This window comes from Pinus tabuliformis, chromosome X (assembly GCF_031772625.1).
Source record: "Pinus tabuliformis cultivar Carrire ecotype Pingquan chromosome X, CPIR1, whole genome shotgun sequence".
NCBI classification, from domain to species: Eukaryota; Viridiplantae; Streptophyta; class Pinopsida; order Pinales; family Pinaceae; genus Pinus; species Pinus tabuliformis.
In genome coordinates this window covers 1,220,922,433-1,220,933,022 of record NC_142308.1, presented here as the reverse complement: position 1 = coordinate 1,220,933,022, position 10,590 = coordinate 1,220,922,433, and the positions used below count along the sequence as shown (strand labels likewise).

Here is a 10,590-nt window from a genome sequence, read left to right as displayed (position 1 = left end):
AAAATTGACAAAAAGCAATTAGTAGAATAACGTCGTACCTGCAACGAAGCCAAGGGTTCGAATTGCTTCTCGTCTAGACCATATTCATGCACAACACAGCCTGTATGAGTACCATGAGAAAATATGCGAATGACGAAATCGGTTAACGAAGTCTCCAGAAGCCCCTGGAAAAATACTTGCAGGTCTTTATTCCTCTCTCAAAACCATAATACATTCCATTAATAAAAAGGCAATATGCAGCACATACATAAATACTTGCAGGTCTTTATTTCTTTCTCCAAACCACAATACATTCCATTAAAAACCCAATATGCGCCACAAACAGTTGAAACAGTTCAAAAACCCCAGTTTATTTAGATCTTCATGTGCAAAAACAGTTCAAACTACAAAAGACTGCCGCTCAATCTGTACCAAGAATCACAGCTTCACCCAGGTCGTCTTGGCCCAAATGACAACGAAGTCACATGGTGGTCGAAACTGACATTTACGGAAATTTCCATAAAACCCATGCAGCTAAGAGAAACCCTCAGTATCATGGAAAACCTTATAATTTTCGCAAAGGAAACATTTCATCCAATATATAAACAACAGCAAACGAAAAACATCTAGTACCAGTATAGCAAACCTTCAATTCAGCAGTTCTTAACAAAGCAAATGAACTTAACAGTAACTAAATGAACTTAACAGAGTTCTTAACAAAGCAACCTTCTGCTCTAGGAGTAATGTCAGAGTCGAATATTCATACATCCATAACAGAATTACAAACTTAAAAAAACATTATGCACCAAAGTAAGCATACACATAAATTATACAAGCGAAAAACCTTGAATACACGCCTAAGATAGGAAACCGTGCAGTTACAAAACAGACTGCAATCTTAAATATTTTAACATTTTGGGCAAGCAGAACAACAAAACCTAGCGACAGGAACAACAGTCTACTCAAGCCTGACAACTCGTGAAACCAGACCCTTGAATTCAACAGAGGAGTACCAGGCAAACAGCGCTCCTTTCTCCAAAACATAACACATTCCATTAATAACAATACATTCCATCAATAAATAAAAAAAGGAAATATGCGGCACATAAATACATAAATACTTGCAGGTCTTTATTTCTTTCTCCAAACCACAATACATTCCATTAAAAACCCATTATGCAGCACAAACAGTTCAAACAGTTCAAAAACCCCAATTTATTTAGATCTTCATGTGCAAAAACAGTTCAAACTACAAAATACTGTCGCTCAATCTGTACCAAGAATCACATCTTCACCCATGTCGTCTTGGCCCAAATGATAAGGAAGTCAGATGGTGGTCCAAACTGACATTTACGGAAATTTCCATAAAACCCATGCAGGTAAGAGAAACCCTCAGTATCAGGGAAAAGCTTATAATTTTCGCAAAGGAAACATTTGATCCAATATATAAACAACAACAAACTAAGCTAATTCAATTGGTAAGCTCTCGTTCTCTGTCCTTCTCAGAAACCATGCCAACCTTCTGCCTATCTCTGCCCTGTTAACCAGAATGCCATTAACTTATAATGCTCAAATAACCATGGACTCTTGAGGGAAACAAACAGACAATACTGTGACAAACATCAACGCCACTGGAAAATGCCAAAGGACAAAGGAACAAACATAAAAACAATACAGTAGCCGAACTTACCAAAGAGACACCAGACAGTCGAGGCATACAAGCCGGACCTGGAACAACAGAACCGCAACCAAACGTTTGCTATACAGTTAACCGAGCAGGCAGGAACCGCATTGTGTTTTCACTGCAGACAATACAACAAATACAAAGGAAAAATCGCAGACACTGCAGAGCTAAACAACCAAGTAACAATAATAACCCAAAGGGCGCGAACAGGGTAAAACCCAAGCCGAGTGACTTTCCAGGATCTCAAGGAGGGACAGTTGTCCGCCCATAAGACCACCACAGTACATGTCGTAACCCAAGTTGATTGTAAATCAATCTGAATTTATTACCAAATCAATTGTATATTGTCCGATTCATAGCAACGTTACACATCACCTCGAACGATTCGAAGCCCGCAATAAGACCCCAAAACCTTTCCACCCCCAAAACCTTAGTTCGACTTAGGTTACATTGTCAATATATCGAAAAATCACCTCGGTCAACAAAGGGTCAGCGATCGATCGATCGCATATAGTCCCCGGCAGGGACCACGCAGTAACTGGACTATAAACCTATAGTAACTGGACCATAAACCTACACAATGCAAAAATTAAAAGCCTAACAAATTGACAAAAAGCAATTAATAGAAAATTTGACAAAAATCAATTAGTAGAACAACGCCGTACGTGCAACGAAGCCGAGGGTTCGAATTCCTTCTCGTCTAGACCATATTCATGCAGAACCCAGCACCAGACCCTTGAATTTAGTAGAGGAGTACCTATTTCTTTCTCCAAACCACAATACATTCCATTAAAAACCCAATATGCGGCACAAACAGTTCAAACAGTTCAAAAACCCCAATTTGTTTAAATCTTCATGTGCAAAAACACTTCAAACTACAAAAGACTGCCGCTCAATCTGTACCAAGAACCACAGCTTCACCCAGCTCGTCTCGGCCCAAATGATAAGGAAGTCACATGGTGGTCGAAACCGACATTTACGGAAATTTCCATAAAACCCATGCAGGTAAGAGAAACCCTCAGTATTTAACCAGAATGCCATTAACTTATAATGCTCAAATAACCATGGACTCTTGAGGGAAACGAACAGACAATACTGTGACAAACATCAACACCACTGGAAAACGACAAACGATAGAGGAACAAACATCTAAACAATACAATAGCAGAACTTACCAAAGCGACACCAGACAGTCGAGGCATACAAGCCGGACCTGGAACAACAAAACCGCAACCAAACGTTTGCTATACAGTTAACCGAGCAGGCAGCAACCGCATTGTGTTTTCACCGCAGACAATACAACAAATACAAAGGAAAAATCGCAGAGACTGCAGAGTTAAACAACCAAGTAACAATAATAACCCAAAGGGCGCGAACAGGGTAAAACCCAAGCCGACTAACATTCCAGGATCTCGAGCAGGCAGACCACCACAGTACATGCCGTCCGCTTGGGAGTCGCGGGACCACGTGCCGCTCAATCTGTACCAAGAATCATAGCTTCACCCAGGTCGTCTCGGCCCAAATGACAAGGAACTCACATGGTGGTCGAAACCGACATTTACGGAAATTTCCATAAAACCCATGCAGGTAACAGAAACCCTCAGTATTTAACCAGAATGCCAATACTGTGACAAACATCAACGCCACTGGAAAACGCCAAACGACAGAGGAACAAACATCTAAACAATACAGTAGCCGAACTTACCAAAGCGACACCAGACAGTCGAGGCATACAAGCTGGACCTGGAACAACAGAACCGCAACCAAACGTTTGCTATACAGTTAACCGCATTCTGTTTTCACCGCAGACAATACAACAAATACAAAGGAAAAATCGCAGAGACTGCAGAGCTAAACAACCAAGTAACAATAATAACCCAAACGCCGCGAACAGGGTAAAACCCAAGCCGAATAACTTTCCAGGATCTCGAGGAGGGACAACTGTCCGCCCATAAGACCACCACAGTACATGTCGTCCGCGTGGGAGCCGCGGGACCACGTGGCCTTCACCTCGAACGATGCGAAGCCCGCAATAAGACCCCAAAACCTTTCCACGCCCAAAACCTTAGTTCGACTTAGGTTATATCCTTAATTTATCGAAAAATCACCTCGTTCAACTCAGGGTCAGCGATCGATCGATCGCATATAGTCCCCGACAGGGACTAATAATAAGAGTGTTGGTTTTTATCTTTATCTTTAGTGTAATCTTCTTTTAGTTTAATATTAAAAAATTATTTTTATTATTTTTTATAATATTTTCATATATTTATTTCAAATATGATTGGTTCATTTTTTATTTAGCAATAATTACATGTGTACAAAATTTTTAGTTGTACATATTGTCATTAATATATTATTTCAGTTTCTTTAACACCTTATTCTAAGACACTCTTAGTGCACCAGTGAAATTTCATATCAATAAAAAATTATTTTGTCTCATTCAACCTACGACAATTCTGTAGCTTGTGAAAATACAGGCTTTGTAAAGTTGTAAAATACAGTTGCAAAGTGGTCATCCTTCCTAGTTTTATTTCATGCAGTGATTGTTAAAATATAACATTTTAATAAAAAAGTTATTCTTTTTTTACAGTAGCTTTTGGAACACTTTCAAATATAGTGAAAGATTATATTATATTTTTACTTATCAAGTGCCTTCCTTCACATATTGATATTTACAAAACATTTCAACGACATAATTGATATTTACAAAACATTTAGATACCTAAAAAAAGAGAAGTGCAAGCAGTTATAAACCTTTACCACAATTTTTATCATGATATTTAAAGAAAGTTAAAGTTGTAATGTAAATATTATAATTTTTATTTTTCATATATGTTTTTAATTAAAATAAAAATAATTAATTTAACTTTATAAATTAAATAAATAGTAAATTAATTTATTTCACAATATATTTTATGTTATTAAAAATAAAAATAAAAACATAAATTAATTAAATTAAAAATTATTATAGTTATTGTTATTATTATTTAAAAAATTAATAAATAAATTAGTGAAATCACATAGATGAGGTATTGTTTATAATTCGAGGTTTACAAATTATAAAAAGAAAATTAAAAAAATATAGTCTAAACATTGCAAGGTTTTGGTTTTTATTTTTATTTTTCACTTTGGAATTTGTAAGAATTGTAAATTTGAATTGTGAAATTTGTGAATTTGTTTATCCACTAGATTTATTTAAACATTCAAAACTATATACAAGTTTAGAATTTTCCAAAAATTGTATTTCTCTGTTTATCTTACAAAACAAAGAACATAAAACAATTAGATTAAAATTATTAAAATCTAAATCTAAATCTAACTACTTTCCTTTAAACTCTCAATATTACAATATTGGATTAAATTAGGGTTCGTTGAGGAACCATAGTGGGTTGGGTTTCTGCTACATTAGGGTATTAAATGTCATTCATCATGAGTGTCTTAACCCAACTCACTATTAATATCCATTTTTTCTGTTCTTTTAATCTTAGGTAGCTTTTATTCCAATAATCACAATGTGTTATCATTAAAATTGTATTGTAAATATAAAAGTGAATGTGGAAGGGAGTAGGTTAATGGTTTTGTCATTAGAATTAGCTTTTGAGTACAATAGTTCCATTTCTTAAAAAAAATTTATTAGAACAATTATTTAAAGTGACTCACGTAAACTTATAAATTTTCTAGTTTCTAATTAAATTTTAAATAAAATAATTTAAATAAATTATTACAATTCAAATGCCAAATATTATTTTATTCAGATTTTTAATATAATTAAATAAAGTTGAAAAAAAACTCAAGTGTAACATACCTCTTCAAAAAGAATTAGTCAATAAAAAACATTGAACATTTTATTTATTATTATTAAAAATACATGCAATACCATTTGTTCCATTAAAAGAAGAGCCCTAATGTGGTTCAAAAAGCAATAAAAATAAATTAACTAACTCTATATCCTTGCACCAATTAGCATACATGATCCAATTTGTATGGAATATGAACAAAATGTACGTTGTTAATTTGATAAACTAATTCAAGTTTATAATATGTAAAATCTTATACAAACGATTCATCTTTAAAATTCAGGGTAAACATCAACAAATTCCAAATCCACATTAGTTTATGTGAAGTTTTCTCTTTTTTTTTACATAGTGGGAAAACCTGTCATAAACTAACATTTGAATAGTCGTCTTTGGCTGCTATCCACAAATGCATGTTGACTCATCACTGAAATTTGTATTTAAAAGAAAAATTATAAAGTAGAGTATGTCAATAAAAGAAAAATAATTAACAATATGTTATCAAAAACTTTAGAATTTACAAATTGTATAACTTAACTTCGTATAATTAAAAATATAGCCTCTTTTTTTAGTCTCTTGTTTTCCAATTTTATCTTTTATCTTTTACTTCTAGTTATAATTTAAGATTTCTACATACATTTATATAGACTTCCATTTTACCAAATCTTTATAATTCTATAATTCTTTAAATCTTTAGAATTCTTTAATTTAATTTAGGGATATTTAAATTAAACCACATATAGTCACTACTATGTAACGTGTTAAACTCTCGTCTTAACTTCGATTCAAGCATCGAGTACGCCGCAATTTCCGACATCTTCCGACAAATAGTCAATTTTTTATTCAAACTAAGAATTCCTGTGTTCTCGACTTATGAAGCCTTGTTGTACACGGCATGTGTGCGATTTGGGTACGGCAGATCTGGTACGGATAGTAAAGTAAAGGCATCCATATGGAGAGACCTTCATTGTAGTGGAAGTAGGAACTCAATGGCATGAATGGCATCCTTATTCTGGAACATTCCGACGCCGGCCGCTTAGCGTTTGCCAGATTCACAATTTTCTTTTCCACAACCAGGAAATTCCAAATCTTTGGTCTTGCGACTTGGAGACTACGTCTCCCTAATTGTACGGCAATGGCATGACTTTCAATGCCGTACCAATTGGGATCAAACGAATATTCTCTGCCCGGTTCGTCTTTTTTACTACCTGGCTTACCTGCCCTGAACTAAAGCGGGCAAGCTGGGCAGCTTTAGTATCTTTAATCTTTCCACAGAGTAACAACCCAAGAACACACCAGCAACAACAATGACGGAGGCCCTCCTTCAAAACTATCAGTTGCAAGAGGAAGTGATCGGCAGAGGCCGATTCGGAGTCATCAGGAGATGTTTCAACCGCCAAAGTGGGCAACAGGCTGCCTGCAAAACCATAACAAAAGCAGATCTGCACGATTCCGTGGACAGAGAATGCCTCAACAACGAAATCAAGATCATGCAGTATCTCTCAGGGCATCCCAAGATGATGAGTATCTGCATCTGGTAATGGAGATGTGCTCACGCGGAGATCTGTTCGATAGAATCGTTAGCAAGAAGAAAACAGTACCCTTTTCCGAAGAGGAGGCCGCAACCATCCTGCAAAAGTTCATGGAGGCCATCAGTTACTGCCACTCCATGGGAATAGCCCACCGATATATAAAACCTGACAACATTCTCTTTGCCAATAATTCAAATTCTCTCGCTCAAATCAAGCTCGCAGACTTTGGGCAGGCCTCCTTTTTCTCTCCAGGTATGATAATTATGTTAGCCGCCTTCCCCTGTCATTAAAGTCAGAAAACTTTTTAGCATGGATTAATGAATCCCTGGTTAAAACCCTCAGATTAATGTATGCAGGGGAAGAATCGATTCAAGGAATTGTGGGTACTCCGTATTACGTAGCACCGGAGGTGTTGGAAGGGAAGGATTACGGTGAGAAAGTGGATGTGTGGAGCGCAGGGGTAATCTTGTACATAATTCTGAGTGGAGTTCCCCCTTTTGTGGGAGACACGCCGCAGGAGATATTTGAGGCAGTCCTGTGTGGGCGCCTTCGCTTCCCATGTGATCGGTGGCTGTCGATATCACACTCCGCTAAGGACTTGATACGCCGGATGCTCTGCAGAGACGTGACCAGGAGATTGAGCGCACATCAAGTCCTCGGTATTCCCTCTATTCTTTTCAACCATTTTCTTCTAATCGTGAATTTTGCAACTTCATTACAAATTGTTGTTGGGTTGTGTAAGGTTCATAGAATATTGATGGGAAATATTCGTTTTGCTGCAGAGCATCCATGGATCACCACTCATGCGCTGCCTAATCTCAGCTAATTTGATTGGCAGAATGTGTTTTGGGTGTGTTGGACAGTTAAAGTGAGATGAGATGTCCTGTTGTAAAATACGGTGGAGCCTGGGGTAGAGATTCCAGGTTTGAGTCTCGTTATTTCCTTTATGGCAGGGTTGTCTGTCCGGGTTCTTACAGTGGGCATGTTCATGATGAAAATAGTACCTCGCCTAGAATATTTTTGGGTTTTTGTTAAGATCTATCATTTAGTTTTTGGTTGAGGAATCATCTCATATGTAACAGGGTTTTCAAGTGTAGAACGCGGCATATGGTATAATACAGAAGAACTCATGATACACAGATCCTTTGTGCAATGGAGATGAGGTCCGTAGATGATAAGTCAAATCACGGCTGCATAGTGTGTGATATGCCATGACTGTAAATATGTCAATGCATAGAAATAAATATACAGAAAGAGCGTTTTTAGCTTTTGTGTCTTCTTCTCGACTCGTGGCAGAAATAAATTTATGTACTGATGGGTTCTTGTGCGCGGTTTCTATTTCCTATCCTATAGCATAGTAAATGCTCCTGATATGAAGTCGATATAACACCATATAATATTTAGTGTATTTTTTTCTCATTTAGTGTATTTTTTTCTCTCTAATCATCATCATCCCATATGTTATATGATATTATATCGACTCCATGTCAGGGCCTGACATTTACTATACTATAAGATACTAAATAGGAACTGCCGGTTCTTGTGTGATATACCGTGACTGTAAATATGTCAATGCATAGAAATAAATATACAGAAAGAGTGTCTTCTTCTCCACTCGTGGCGGAAATAAATTTATGTACTGATGGGTTCTTCTGAGAATATTAGATTTATCTTATCCATTCAAAAACGAGTCACTCATGTATACTTTCTGTTTAGAACAATTTAGGTAAGATTTCAAAAACCATGTTTCAATGTTATTAGGCTACTTTTATCCTCGCTCTTATCACTATTTTTTTTAAGTTTTTATGAAATCTAAATTTGTTAAATGATAGGATGTAATGTTCATGTGATTAATATTTATATTATTATATAATATAGTATAATTATATTAAAAATATTAATATAGTTAATATAATTGAAAGCTTCATAAATATAATAAAAAAATTATTGCAATATAAAAAATGTTTTACTAATACACACATTTACCTGATTATTCATATATAAGAAGTTATGGAGAAATTTATGAGAATTGGAATAATTTTTAATCCCTAGGAAATTAATGGGTGGGGAGCCACATAGTACAGATCTAATTTTTTAATTTATTAAAAGTAATGGGCCATTTTGTTAAATAAAATTTGCTTATGTATAAATGAATGTTATAAATAATAATGAAGAACTTATCATGGAGGAACATATTAGAATTGGAATAATCTCAGATCCCTAGGAAATTGGTGAAGGGGGAGCCAACGCAACCTAACAAACCTTTTAATACACTATAGTCGTTGATAAGCATTAAGACTAAGCATATACTCCACATATTCCCTTGAGAATTAATCTAGGTCATCAATTAAAAAAAATAAAAAAATTAACAAATCCTCATCCACCTTAAATTGAAATAAAAAACTTTTGGCAAATATAATTTTATTTTATTATAATTATATTTTTTTAATAAAATAAGTTTTTATTTTATTTTATTAAAACATTAACTATGGTTAGAATATGTGTAATATATCCACCATTTTATATGATGACTCCATCTATCGGACCACAGAAAACCTTATGAGTAAGGAGAGTCTTGTTATAAATATTTAAATATCTAAATTTTTTTTCCAAATTGTGATTTTCTTTTTAATTATTAAATTGTTTATAAAAAAATATTAATTATCGATTCAAGAATATATTAATATATTATTTTTTGGTTGGTGGTTGGAGAGTGTACAATTTTTTAGTTATAAATTTGACAACATTTTCACTATAATTACAAATTTGGTAACATTTTTATTGATCATTTTATTAACTAATTTAGTTACATGGTTGATAGTTGTTAATAAACTTAAAATACTAATACAAGCTAGAAAAACAATTATAAAAATAAGATTAATATAAATTTTATTTTATTTATAAATCACAAATCCCTACTAATAAAATAAAAATAACTTAATAAATTTAATCATAATCTTTAACTAAAATATACATATTATTTTCTTTCTTTCTTTTCAAGGAAGCCACATCTCTCAACCTAATAAATAAACATACATTAAATTAATAAATAAAGATACATTCAAATTAATTTAAATATTAAATATAGAATAATTACCAATCTACTTCACTCTTTTTATTTAATTATAAAAAATAGCTATTTCTTTAATTATCAAACACTACCTTAAACAATATAAAATATTATTTTAAATGCGTTACATCAATTTTATGTTTAATTACTATGCGTTTCGCGTTTCAATATAATAAATAAAATATTTAATGATTAGTTTGAAATATTATTTTTAATATATATAAAATAAAAAATTATCCCATATATTAATATAAAAAAAATTGAATGCTACATGAAAAAGGTTTTTATTATTTGTATATTTAATTTCTTAATAAGTAAAAAATAACTCTTATAATAGTTATAATTTTTTTAGTATAAATTTGTTTTAAAAAAATCATAAGTATTTTTAAATGAATTAATAAATATTTAATAATTGTGTTGAGAGATATATTCTCCAATTCAATATAAGAGCCACGTGTGATTATGTCCATGCTTAATTTGCAGTTGACACTCATCTCTTTTAAAATAAGAATAAGAATAAAAAATCAAATA

At 33.4% G+C, this 10,590-nt stretch overlaps 1 pseudogene across 1 annotated transcript; it reads left to right on the top strand.

Annotated features, from left to right (window-relative positions):
• Positions 1-6,612: 6,612 nt before the first annotated feature.
• On the top strand, positions 6,613-8,119 carry LOC149144361 (phosphoenolpyruvate carboxylase kinase 1-like; annotated as a pseudogene). The gene is made up of 3 exons (XR_016264686.1): positions 6,613-7,241; positions 7,346-7,648; positions 7,772-8,119. The product of XR_016264686.1 is annotated as a phosphoenolpyruvate carboxylase kinase 1-like (transcript).
• Positions 8,120-10,590: the final 2,471 nt, after the last annotated feature.